This window comes from Cherax quadricarinatus, chromosome 5, assembly GCF_038502225.1.
Source record: "Cherax quadricarinatus isolate ZL_2023a chromosome 5, ASM3850222v1, whole genome shotgun sequence".
NCBI classification, from domain to species: domain Eukaryota; kingdom Metazoa; phylum Arthropoda; class Malacostraca; order Decapoda; family Parastacidae; genus Cherax; species Cherax quadricarinatus.
This window is the reverse complement of record NC_091296.1, coordinates 57639958-57650007: the sequence shown is the minus strand read 5'-3', so window position 1 is coordinate 57650007 and position 10050 is coordinate 57639958. Positions and strand designations below refer to the sequence as shown.

The 10050-nt window shown below is 43.1% G+C and overlaps 1 protein-coding gene across 2 annotated transcripts in view; it reads right to left on the bottom strand.

The window, feature by feature from the left end:
• LOC128685056 (metalloreductase STEAP4) overlaps positions 1-8856 on the bottom strand; it is a 192906-nt gene extending 184050 nt beyond the window's left edge. The window contains exon 1 of one of the 2 annotated variants that reach the window (XM_053771511.2): positions 8612-8856. The gene's annotated coding sequence lies outside the window, so the exon portion shown is untranslated. The remainder of the gene's footprint in view (positions 1-8611) is intronic. The other variant, XM_053771512.2, reaches the window with a different exon arrangement.
• Between the last annotated feature and the right edge of the window lie 1194 nt (positions 8857-10050).

Here is a 10050-nt window from a genome sequence, read left to right as displayed (position 1 = left end):
TAAGTTATTAAATGCTCTAAAGAGTTTTTATGAGGATAGTGAGGCTCAGGTTGGGGTGTGTAGAAGAGAGGGAGATTACTTCCCGGTAAAGGTTGGTCTTAGACAGGGACGTATAATGTCACCATGGTTGTTTCATATATTTATAGATGGGGTTGTAAAAGAAGTACATTCTAACCTCTACTTACGAGTTTAATCCATTCCATAACCCTGCTCGCAACTGGATTTGCTCGTTTGCAGAGTCAATTTTCCTCACTTAAATTAATTGAAATGGAATTAATTCGTTTCATTGGAATTCCAGGCACGAGAAAATACTTTAGTAATTTCCCTAATATCAACTCTACAGCTTATTTATCTATCACAATTCATGTAATATGACATAATAAACAATATTAATAATATAGAAACATGATATATACACTAGAATGAATAAAATACATGTCATTAGGTATGTGGCTAGTGGTGGTGACAGCAGCCATTGTTGTTGGGGTTTATAGGGCCACCACAGTGGCCATTCCTGCTCCTGACTACATGTGTAGAGAACCTAGGATAACCCAAAAAAGTTAGTGACTTATAAGTGCTACACTCTTAATGCTTCATTTAATTGCTACACTCTTAATGCTACACTTTGCCACTGCTGCTTCATGTTGTCTGCCACTGCTACCTCATGATGTCTGCCACTGCTGCTTCATGTTGTCTGCTACTGCTACCTCATGATGTCTGCCACTGCTGTTTCATGTTGTCTGCCACTGCTACCTCATGATGTCTGCCACTGCTGCTTCATGTCTGCCACTGCTACCTCATGATGTCTGCCACTGCTGCTTCATGTTGTCTGCCACTGCTGCTTCATGTCTGCCACTGCTGCTTCATGTTGTCTGCCACTGCTGCTTCATGTTGTCTGCTACTGCTACCTCATGATGTCTGCCACTGCTGCTTCATGTTGTCTGCCACTGCTGCTTCATGTCTGCCACTGCTGCTTCATGTCTGCCACTGCTGCTTCATGTTGTCTGCCACTGCTGCTTCATGTTGTCTGCCACTGCTACCTCATGATGTCTGCCACTGCTGCTTCATGTTGTCTGCCACTGCTACCTCATGATGTCTGCCACTGCTGCTTCATGTTGTCTGCCACTGCTACCTCATGATGTCTGCCACTGCTGCTTCATGTTGTCTGCCACTGCTACCTCATGATGTCTGCCACTGCTGCTTCATGTTGTCTGCCACTGCTGCTTCATGTTGTCTGCTACTACTACCTCATGATGTCTGCCACTGCTGCTTCATGTTGTCTGCTACTGCTACCTCATGATGTCTGCCACTGCTGCTTCATGATGTCTGCCACTGCTGCTTCATGTTGTCTGCTACTGCTACCTCATGATGTCTGCCACTGCTGCTTCATGTTGTCTGCCACTGCTACCTCATGATGTCTGCCACTGCTGCTTCATGATGTCTGCCACTGCTGCTTCATGTTGTCTGCCACTGCTGCCTCATGATGTCTGCCACTGCTGCTTCATGTTGTCTGCCACTGCTACCTCATTTTGTCTGCCACTGCTGCTTCATGTTGTCTGCCACTGCTACCTCATGATGTCTGTCACTGCTGCTTCATGTTGTATGCCACTGCTGCTTCATGTCTGCCACTGCTGCTTCATGTTGTCTGCCACTGCTGCTTCATGTTGTCTGCCACTGCTACCTCATGATGTCTGCCACTGCTGCTTCATGTTGTCTGCCACTGCTACCTCATGATGTCTGCCACTGCTGCTTCATGTTGTCTGCCACTGCTACCTCATGTTGTCTGCCACTGCTGCTTCATGTTGTCTGCCACTGCTACCTCATGATGTCTGCCACTGCTGCTTCATGTTGTCTGCCACTGCTGCTTCATGTCTGCCACTGCTGCTTCATGTTGTCTGCCACTGCTGCTTCATGTTGTCTGCTACTGCTACCTCATGATGTCTGCCACTGCTGCTTCATGTTGTCTGACACTGCTGCTTTATGTTGTCTACTACTTCTGCTTCATGTTGTCTGCCACTACTGCTTCATGTCTGTCACTGCAGCTTCATGTTCTCTGCCACTGCTGCTACATGTTGTCTGCCACTGCTACCTCATGTTGTCTGCCACTGCTGCTTCATGTTGTCTGCCACTGCTACCTCATGTTGTCTGCCACTGCTACCTCATGTTGTCTGTCACTGCTGCTTCATGTCTGCCACTGCTGCTTCATGTTGTCTGCCACTGCTACCTCACATTGTCTGCCACTGCTGCTTCATGTTGTCTGCCACTGCTACCTCATGTTGTCTGCCACTGCTGCTTCATGCCTGTCACTGCTGCTTCATGTTGTCTGCCACTGCTACCTCATGATGTCTACCACTGATGTTGCCAAAGAATCGAACATTTCTGCTATTTTGAGCTCAATTTCAAGGTACTTTTCATTGTGAAACCAATTAAAATCATATTTTTGAAGTACATCTTCCATTCTATCACCTGAGACCAAATAAAACGAGAATACAACCATAAAAACCATACGAAAATATACTAAGGGGAGGCTAATGACTGAGAAGTGAAATCTGTTATTTACGGTCTAATTTCTTTCATTTTTGGTATACGTTAAGAAGCATCTTTTCATCATACATTGCCCAAGTTTCAATAAGATAGTCCAATAAACAACAGAGATCCAATTCCCTAGATCAAGAGCAGGAGCCCCCTCACCAGTGTCAATTTACCTTCCTTGAGGCCTGCTCGCATCTGGAAATTTTGCTCGCATCTGGAAGCAAAAAATCTACCGAGCAGCTGCTCGTATCTGGAAAAACTTACATGTGGATGCACTAGTAAGTAGAGGTTCCCTTGTATATGCTAGGGTGTTGGGGAGAGGGGTGGGATTAAATTATGGGGAAATCAAATACAAATTGGGAATTGACACAGTTACTTTTTGCTTATGATACTGTGCTTATGGGAGATTCTAAAGAAAAGTTGCAAAGGTTAGTGGACGAGTTTGGGAGTGTGTGTAAAGGTAGAAAGTTGAAAGTGAACATAGAAAAGAGTAAGGTAATGAGGGTATCAAATGATTTAGATAAAGAAAAATTGGATATCAAATTGGAGAGGAGTAGTATAAAAGAAGTGAATGTTTTCAGATATTTGAGAGTTGACGTGTCAACGGATGGATGTATGAAGGATGAGGTTAACCGTAGAACTAATGAAGAAAAAATGGTGAGTGGTGCATTGAAGTATATGTAGAGACAAAAAACATTATCTGTGGAGGCAAAGAAGGGAATGTATGAAAGTATAGTGGTAACAACACTCTTGTATGGGTGTGAAGCTTGGGTTGCAAATGCTGCAGTGAGGAGGCGGTGGAGATGTCCTGTCTAAGGGCAATGTGTGGTGTAAATATTATGCCGAGAATTCGGAGTGTGGAAATTAGGAGAAGGTGTGGAGTTAATAAAAGTATTAGTCAGAGGGCTGAAGAGGGGTTGTTGAGGTGGTTTGGTCATTTAGAGAGAATGGATCAAAGTAGAATGACATGGAGAGCGTATAAATCTGTAGGGGAAGGAAGGCAGGGTAGGGGTCGTCCTTGAAAAGGTTGGAAGGAGGGGGTAAGGGAGGTTTTGTGGGCAAGGGGCTTGGACTTCCAGCAGGCGTGCGTGAGTGTGTTCGATAGGAGTGAATGGAGACGAATGGTATTTGGGACCTGACGATCTGTTGGAGTGTGAGCAGGGTAATATTTAGTGAAGGGATTCAGGGAAACCGGTTATTTTTATATAGCCGGACTTGAGTCCTGGAAATGGGAAGTACAATGCCTGTACTCTAAAGGAGGAGTTCGGAATATTGGCAGTTTGGAGGGGTATGTTGTGTATCTTTATACGTATATGCATCTAAACTGTTGTGTTCTGGGCACCTCTGCAAAAACAGTGATTTTGTGTGAGTGAGGTGAAAGAGTTGAATGATGAAAGTATTTTCTTTTTGGGGATTTTTTCTTATTTGGGTCACCCTGCCTCGGTGGGAGATGGCAGACTTGATAAAAATAAATAAATAAATATATATATATATATATATATATATATATATATATATATATATATATATATATATATATATATATATATATATATATATATAATATTATATATTACATATTACAGTAGGGCCCCCTTATATGGCAGGTTAGGTTCCAGGCTGTCGGTGGAAAGCAAACATCGCTGGAAAGCAGAACACCATTTTTTCCATTTATAAATGCATATAAATGCCAGACAACAAGTTTACACTAAATTATATTAAGTTACTAATAGAACTAGGCATTAAAAACAAAAAGTAAAATTCATACGAGAGGTGAGTAGTACTTATTTGTAGGAAGTCAGGTGTAGGTAGCCCTGGCTCCCTGTCTCATACTTAATATGCGATATTTAAAACAGTCCAGAGTTAAAATACACATACAGTACACTCATTATTTACCTTAAAATATGTGTAGTCTTAATGTAGGAAGAGAGGTGAGTAGTATTTATTTGTAGGAAGTCAGTGTAGGTAGCCGGTAGGTGTAGCCCGCCGGGGTTACACCTACCGGCTACCTACACTGTGGCCCAGAGCCATATTATTAGCATCGACACACTTGTTCACTGAATTTAATCGTTTCTAACAACTACCTTTAGATGCCATGATAAATGAAGGGAGAAGTAATGAATAATTCATGCCGAAAATTGTAAAAAGTGGAGTGGGGGTGTGGCTGGACCAAACGCAGATTCATACACGTTTTCTCTGGTGCCTGACCAGAGAAAACGTAGTGTTGTCCCTCCGCCCGGCTACCACACAGGTCCATAACTATTATTATCAGAGCACATGCAAAATATGCAATAAATGCCAGACAACAAGTTTACACTAACTTATATTAAGTTAGCAATAGAAATAGGCATTAAAAACACAATAAAAGGTAAGATACACACAGAGTACACTTATTACTCACCTTAAAATATTAATATTAATGTGTGAGAGGTAAGTGGTAGGTTTATTGAATAAAATCAGAATGGCACACCATCGCCCTCTAACTTGGCACTTAAAGCAAGAGGCTTACGACTCCTCCTTTTATCACAGCTAAGCTTAGACGCCATCGTCAATGAGAGCCAACCAGCTAACAAAAGAGTAAACGAGAGAGAGAACGAGATACAGAGATCAGACAATGTAAGAACACAAACTGAACAGGTAGTGGGCGATCACTTTGTCAGGCGAAATAAATGCATATTAATATATGTCTGCTTTTAGTTCATTCACATATGTTTGTAAGAGTTTATAAAACTTTTACCTCACAGTATTTTTTTATTATAATAATTACCTCACAATACAAATACTCTTACATTGTGTACAAGTTAGTATAGAATAAACAAACAGCAGCATTCCCATTCTCATGCAACACATCATTTTTAGTGAATGAAGATGATGATAGGAAATCCTGTCACAAACCTACTGGAGTTCTATGACAGGGTGACAGCAGTAAGACAAGAGACAGAAGGGTGGCTAGATTGCATTTTCTTGGACTGTAAGAAGGCTTTTGACACAGTTCCACATAAGAAATTAGTGCATAAGCTGGAGGACCAGGCAGGTATAACAGGGAAGGCGCTGCAGTGGATCAGGGAATACCTGTCGGGAAGACAGTGAGTTGTGGTATGTGATGAGGTGTTAGAGTGGGCGTCTGTGATGAGTGGGGGTTCCACAGGGGTCAGTCCTAGGACCAGTGCTGCTTCTGGTATATGTGAACGACATGATGGAAGGAATAGACTCTGAAGTGTCCCTGTTTGCAGATAATGTGAAGTTGATGAGTAGAATTCAGTTGGACAAGGACCAGGCAGAACTACAAAGGGATCTGGACAGGCTGTAGGCCTGGTCAAGAAACTGGCTCCTGGAGTTCAACCCCACCAAGTGCAAAGTCGTAAATTAGATTGGGAGAGGGCAGATGGAGTACAGTCTAGGGGGCCAGAGGCTACAAACCTCACTCAAGAAAAAGGATCTTGGGGCGAGTATAACACCGAGCACATCTCCTGAGGTGCACATTAACCAAATAACTGCTGCAGCAAATGGGCGCCTAGCAAACCTAAGAATAGCATTTCGACATCTCAATAAGGAATCGTTCAGGACCCTGTACACCGTGTATGTCAGGCCTATATTGGAGTGTGCAGCACCAGTTTGGAATGCATACCTAGCCATACATGTAAGGAAATTAGAGGAAGTGCAAAGGTTTGCAACTAGTCCCAGAGATAAGGGGTATGTCCTACGAGGAGAGGTTAAGGGAAATTGACCTAACAGCACTGGAGGACAGGAGAGATGAGATATGATAATGACTCATAAAATACCGAGAGGAATTGATAAGGTGGACAGAGACAGAATGTTCCAGAGATGGGACACGGCAACAAGGGGTAACAGTTAGAAGGTGAAGACTCAGATGAATCACTGGGATGTTAGGAAGTATTTCTTCAGTCATAGAGGTGTCAGGATGTGGAACAATCTGGAGAGTTAAGTAGTGGAGGCAGGGTCCATACATAGCTTTAAGAAGTATGATGAATCTCATGGAGCGGCGAGAGAGTGGACCTAGGGGTCCACTCTCACCAAGAGGTGCCCCGTGGCCTGGTGGCTAAAGCTCTCGCTTCACATGGCGAGTGTCTGGGTTCGATTCCTAGCGAGGGTAGAAACATTAAGCATGTTTCTTTACACCGGTTGTCTATGTTCCCCGTCAGTTAAATGGGTACCTGGGTGTTAGTCGACTGGGGTGGGTCGCATCCTGGGACAAAACTGACCTAATTTGCGGGAAATGCTCTAAATAACAAGCGGCTTTCTATATAGTAGCATGTCGTTGATGTCAGCTGATTATTATTATTAGTAGTAGTAGTAATAGTAGTAGTAGCGACCAGTGAAGAGGCGGGGACAGGAGCTGTGAATCGACCCCTGCAACCACATTTAGGTGAGTACAATTAGGTGCGTACACACGCACGCTCATGGAGCAGGGAGAGTTGACCTAGTAGCGACCAGTGAAGAGGCGGGGCCAGGAGCTGTGAATCGACCCCTGCAGCCACAAATAGGTGAGTATCTACCTACCTAGGAGCGATCAGCTAAAAGGCGAGGCTAGAGACTGAACTAACCCTTACAACCACATAATAGGCGAGTACAAACACACAGCCAATTAGCAATTGTAAATAGGCGTCCCTATCAACAAAGGTGCTGTCAGCAATTATAAAGCAGTGTTAATGAAGCATTTGTCACAGCACTGCCAACAGTGAACTTTGAAGTGACAACCACAGTACTTCCAACAGTGAACTTTGAAGTGACAACCACGGTACTGCCAACAGTGAACTTTGAAGTGACAACCACGGTACTGCCAACAGTGAACTTTGAAGTGACAACCACGGTACTGCCAACAGTGAACTTTGAAGTGACAACCACGGTACTGCCAACAGTGAACTTTAAAGTCTACCTTTACCTGGCGTGGGTGTTCACTAAGACGTTCCTTAATAAAGTCTGGAGACATATAGTATAAAATACCGACATGATGGAAGAGAAATGCAGTATGTGATCCTCTATTGACAACGTTTCGCCCACACAGTGGGCTTTATCAAGTTACGAGCATCTCTACCTGGGGAGAGATGTGCTTATATATAGAGGGAGCGTAGTGACAAGGAGTCAGGTCAGTAATGTTGAAATTAACTTCTGAGTAGACTAATGACAGGTTGGACCAATATAATGATAAGAAGAGGCTGGATTTGAAAATGTGGAGGAATATTACAGTAAGAGTAATGGCCCATACTGGGCAGGTCTTCAAATACAACCTCTTATCATTATATTTGCCAGGCAGTTATTAGTCTACCCAGAAGCCAACTTCATTCCTCACCTGACTACACGTCACTACTCACTATGCGTACGTCTTCTCAACTTGATATAACACCCACTGTGTGGGCGAAACGTTGTCAGTAAAATAGCGCATTATACTGCATTTTATTTTTTCATAAAAGTTATTTCACGACTACGCGATTTTCAGTTCTGAATATTCTGATAGTGTTTCTTTTGTTCAGTTAGTTGTATTACCCAAATATAACTAGTTAGAAGACTAGGAATCATTATTAACTTGATATTCCAGAGGGAGTTATGTCACTTGACAGTAGGAATGCTATAAAATAACACTTGTAGACAGAAAGCGGTCAAACAGTAGGAATGCTATAAAATAACACTTGTAGACAGAAAGCGGTCAAACCTAATCAAGTTAGGTTAATTATAACATGAAACGTAGACCGCACGTTAAAAGTCAGTTCACAGCGTAGACTATGAATACTGCGGTAGACCGCATACTAAAGTAGCACCGAAAAAGCTTATGGAATTTTTAAGAAATCCTCATTAGTCCACAGAAGTGCTCAGTTTTTTTTTTTTTTCTAAATTTCACTGTGGTATTTTTTTACATATTTGTAATTATGCTTATTATTGTGATCTCTTTCAAAGTAATGTGTATAGTACTTGCGAAAATACATTTTTTTATCTAATTGTAACGTGCACACTTGTCAATACCTTGGCAAGAAGGGTCCTGTGTGACTGAACTTCTTACTGTTACACAAAGTTCCTTAAGAAGACAACGAAGAAAAAAAGACGAAGGCAACGAGCGACCAACCTGACTGCGAGGGCTGGTCAGGAACGACGTGCCCTCTGGTAAGCTCTTGCTTGGCACACACTGATCCACGGCAGGGTATCAGCCCTCTAGATGACCACACGAGCATCGTACAACTAATGGATCAGTTTCGCCTGGCTGGCTTTTGTCCTTCGCTTGGCATTCACCAGCAACACCTCCATCGATCGCGGCTGCTAAAACCATCTCTCATAGATACGTTTTTACACGCAACAAACTTTCATAGAAGCATTTTCCTAGAGTAATGGTTTTCACTGATTCCACCCTGACTGCCCTCTGGGCTTAGAAAGAAAATTAGGCTCTGTGAATACCGTATTATCTTGAATTACGGGCTCCAAACGCACTCCTGGCAACTCCATCCTATTACCCAGAAGAGAGGTACTACACATGTATAGTACTGTATTTTTTATGAGTAATACAAGCAAGTATGATTTATATATATAGCACTTCTTTCTGAATGTGATATTAATTACAAAAGACGAGTGATGTATAAATTGAGAATCATGACAGAATAGCTAGAGTATTGAGTCGCCGTGATAAAGATGGATAGATAAGCGGTAGCGTTAAGGTAAAATATTGGCATGTAAGGTAAATAGTGGCACTTAAGGTAGTCATGTAAGGTGTCCCGTAGCTCGATCGGTAGCGCACTCGGCTCACAGGTCCGGAGATCGAATCCCCGGTACGGCTGGAAAACATTAGGGACGTGCTTCCATAAGACACCTACTGTCCCTGTTCGCCCATCAGTATAAAATGGGTACCTGGGTGTTAGTGGACTGGTGTGGGTCTCATCCTGGGACAAAACTGATCTAATTTGCTCGAAATGCTTTGAATAACAAGTGGCTTTCTATATAGTAGTATGTCATTGATGTCAGCTAGGCCTGTATACCTTGTACATGTAGAAATAAAGATATTATACCCTCAAAGAGACGGGGGGTGGGAGGTACTTGATGCTGTTGAAGGGTCCTTTATTAGTGGTCCTGGAGATTGTCTTCCCCAATGCCCGGTCTCAGACTAGCCTCCTAGGTTGGAAATACCTGGAGTATACATGAGGGTTTCGGGGGTCAATGACCTCGCGGCCCGGTCTGTGACCAGGCCTCGCGGTGGATCAGGGCCTGATCAATCAGGCTGTTACTGCTGACTGCACGTAGATTGACGTACGAAGCACAGCCCGGCTGGTCAGGTACTGACTTTAGGTGCCTGTCCAGTGCCTTTGAAGACAGTCAGGGGCCTATTGGTAATCCCCCTTATGTATGCTGGGAGGCAGTTGAACAGTCCTGGGCCCCTGACACTTACTGTGTTGTCTCTTATCGTGCTAGTGGCACCCCTTTTTTTCATTGGGGGATGTTGCATCGTCTGCCGAATCTTTAGTTTTCGTTGTGAGTGATTTTCGTGTGCAAATTTGGTATTAATCCCTCTAGGACTTT